The sequence below is a fragment of the Mus caroli genome, chromosome 9 (genome assembly GCF_900094665.2).
Source record: "Mus caroli chromosome 9, CAROLI_EIJ_v1.1, whole genome shotgun sequence".
NCBI lineage: Eukaryota > Metazoa > Chordata > Mammalia > Rodentia > Muridae > Mus > Mus caroli.
This window is the reverse complement of record NC_034578.1, coordinates 21,346,744-21,350,493: the sequence shown is the minus strand read 5'-3', so window position 1 is coordinate 21,350,493 and position 3,750 is coordinate 21,346,744. Positions and strand designations below refer to the sequence as shown.

General features: G+C 46.7%; 1 pseudogene; it reads right to left on the bottom strand.

Annotated features, from left to right (window-relative positions):
- Nucleotides 1-1,789: 1,789 nt before the first annotated feature.
- Nucleotides 1,790-3,548, bottom strand: LOC110301477 (annotated as a pseudogene).
- Between the last annotated feature and the right edge of the window lie 202 nt (nt 3,549-3,750).

Sequence of the window (3,750 nt, the reverse complement as noted above, 5' to 3'; positions counted from 1 at the left end):
GGCTCATATGTAGCAGAGGACTGCCTGACCTGGCATCAATGAGAGGGGAAGTGCTTGGTTCTGTGGAGGCGAAGGGGGATGCTAGAGTGTTGAAGCAGGAGTGGGTGGGTGTGTAGGGTAGCACCCTCACAGAGGCAAAGGGATGCGGGAATGGATGGGAAGTTTTCAGAGAGGAGACCACGAAGGGAGACAACATTTAAATATAACTAAATAAAATAATTAATAATTTTTAATCTTTTAAGATTATAATATGAATATACCATTTCCCCTTTCCTCCCTCCAAACCTGCCATATACCCTTCCCTGTTTTCTTTCAAATTCATACCCTACTTTTTAATTGCTTGTTAATACATATATGTGTTTTTTCCTTAAATATAGAAATACAACCTGCTCAATCTGTATGATATTATTTGTATGTTTGCTTTCAGAGCTGACCTTTTGGTATTGGATAACCAATTGCTGTACTCTTCCAGCACATTCCTAGTGGGAAGACTATTCCTCCCACATTCAGTATTCTTTCGTTGCCTATAGTTCTTTGTATAAGGTTGAGGCTTAGTGGTTCCCCGCTCCTGATCCACATTAACATACTGTGGTAGTTTGAATAGGTATGGCCCCCATAGATTCATGTGTTTGAATACTTGACCATAGGGAGTGGCACTATTAGGAGGAGTGGCCTTATTAGAGGAAGCTATGGAGGTGTGGCTTTGAGGTTTCATATATGCTCAAGCTGCACCCAATGTGGAAACAGTTTCCTTCTGTTTGGATCAAGATACAGAACTCTTGGTTCCTCCAGCACCATGTCTGCCTGCCTTGCTTCCTACCATAATGACAATGGACTGAATCTCTGAAACCATAAGCCAGCCCTAAAGAAATGTTTGCCTTTATAAGAGTTGCCTTGGTCATGGTGTCTCTTCACAGCAATAAAACCCTAACTAAGACCCATGGGTATTGTCATTGTTCTTGTTTAGCTTATGTTTAGGTAACCATGTTGGTGAGACTATGAGTGAAGCTTCTGGCCTTCCTAGGAAACACAATCTCACACCAAATTCCCTGAACCTCTGGCTCTTACAGTCTTGCCTCCTCGTCTGCAATGATCCCTGCAATGAGCCTTAGGTACAACAGTAGTTGCTTTGTAGATGTATCAATTGGGACTACATTTCACAACTCTGCATTTTGAATTGTTGTGGTTTTCTGTAATGGTCTCTGTCCTATGCAAAGGGGATTTTCCTTGATGAGGGTTGAGAACTCCTCTGTGGGTACAAGAACAGATGTTCAGAATATAGTTAGGGATTCTGTTGTTCTCCTCTGAGATCCATGGTTTGGCTGGCCCTGAGTAGCTGGTTAAGTTCCCAGGACCAGAAATGACTTCTTTCATGTTGTGTTGGATTTAAGTCTAATTAGAGAACAGTTAGTTTCCACCAAGGAGTACATGCCACTACAGCACCCTTAGAGCATCCAAGCCATTCTTGTCATTGTTGCAGTCCACAGGCATCAAAGGCAGGTAATACTGTTGGTTGTTTCCCTCTTTCCCATGGAAACTTACAGGGCACCTTCTGGTTCCATGAAAGCTAGACCTAGAGAGGCGGCATACAGGTCGGTTTGAGCTCAGGGGCCTCTGGGCTGTGTCTGAAAGTGCATGAAAAGGGACCTACTTAACAGTCTGCGGGACAATCAAGGCAATAGCAGTTGCCTATAATGTTTTGTGAGTTTTCTTCTCTTTTCTTCTCTTGTCTTGTCTTGTCTTGTCTTGTCTTTGTTTTTGATTGCCATGCCATAGCAAGGGGCCTTTATTAGATGTTCAGGGCACAGACAGACAGGTGGATGCTAGATAGTGAAACACACCTCCTCGGGTTGGAGTGGTGTCTGCCCGCTGGTAGCAGGTCCTGCTCATAGGCTGCCGCCAGTTGCTTTACCACACAATGCTCTACCTCATGCTTAATAGAATGGGCAGCACAGTGAATGTTGTAGCCATCAACCAACACGTCTGCCACCTCATGGTCACACAGTAGTGTGATGTTGTGCCTCTGTTTGGCTCTCTTGGCCCTGAAGTTCCTTGTTGACACCAGCTGGAGGAGCTCTGAATGGCAGAAAGGGAAGAAGTAGATGGTCTCTTTGATCTGTCCCAAAAAACTCATCTCTCCGGAAGTGAGCTTTCAGGGTGGGTCAGATCACATTCTCTTTAAAGTTCTTCGAGATGGTGATCTTGTCACTAACCTCGACATCCCTAAGGTTTCCAGCGATTCAATTTCGGCTCATCTCCAAAGCTTCCTGTCTGAGCTGCAATGCATGCTGGGCGATCTCAGCGCTGGCTACAACAGGACTCATGATAAAGATGCACATCTGGATGGGCCTTGTCCATCTCATCAAACAGGACTACTGCATTTGGGCACTGTTTCAATTTCTTGGTCAGCTGGCCACCCTCTTCATGGCAGATATAGCCTACTGAAGAACCGATAAATTTGCTACATCATGTCGCTCCTGGAACTCAGACATGTTGAGCAAGATGAAGCCCTTTCTTGCCATCTTTGTGCATATACTTGGCTGTCTGCTTGGCCAGCTCGGTTTTCCCTATTCCAGATGATCCCAAGAAGAGAACGACTAGAGGGTGCTCCTCGTCATACCAGCCATTCTCCTTCCTCTGGATCGCAGCACTAATAGTGGCGATGGCACTCTCCCGGCCAATGATGTGTTCCTTCAGTCGCTGCTCAGTGGGAAGCGGTGCCGCTCCTCTGCCTCACGCTTCCTCTGCTTCTCCATATACTTGGTCTCAGAAGTTTTCAGAAGCTTTATAACCTCCCCTTCCTGGGCATAATCCAGGGTTGTGTGTCCCATCATATTCCTCTGAAGGGGGTTGGCTCCTCTATTCAGCAGCTCCTTGACGATGCTGTAGTTGTGGGCCAGGACAGCATAGTGCAGGGCTGTGCAGCTTTTGAAGCTAGCCCGGTAGTTTTAGTCGGTTGTTGAAGTCATCCTCTCAAATGACTAGGACTTCCAAAGAATGGACTCCCCGTTCATTGGCAGTCTTGTAGACACTGCTGAAGCCATCCCCAAGGTTTGGGTCAGCTTCAGCAGCAAGCAGGACCTGCACCACACTCTCATTGTGGCTGATGGCTGCCACCATCAATGCTGTCCAGCCAAGTTCGTACCTTGCATTGACATCTGCACCTTCTGACAACAGCCTTCTGACTTCCTGCACGTTATTGGCCCGAGCAGCTTCCATTAGAGCTGCATCCTTGTTAGATGGATTCTTGTAGCACTGAACCACCATCACCATGGCCAAGACCCACATGCCCAGACCCACCTTTGTTGGGGACCCCATCCCAGCAGTAATGTCCAGGGAGTGTTTCTTCGGGACTAGGACTGCATCCAGATGAAGTGGCAGTCAGGTATGGGATCTCAGCGCATTCTCCACGGTGCCCCCCAGTGGCTGTCCCCTAGCCCCATTCGGGTAACAAGACAGAAGATGTTTTTGAGAGATGGAGATTAGATTAACCCTAGCAAGAGCCGAGGTGCTGGTGCAGTTCTCCTCAACACCACGGATAACATCATGACACTTGCTTCTAAAACCTGCTGGTGCCGACCCCTGTGCTAGCCACGATCCTTTTGGGAGTTCCTTAGACAATACTGATCAACAGCCCAAAGTAGAGTTTCCCATGCCTGTTCCATGGAATTTTGTTCCATGGTCTTTGTCTCTAAGAGGGAGCATTGCCAGCTCAGTTGGGAAATTTTCATTCAAACTATTCTAAAATAT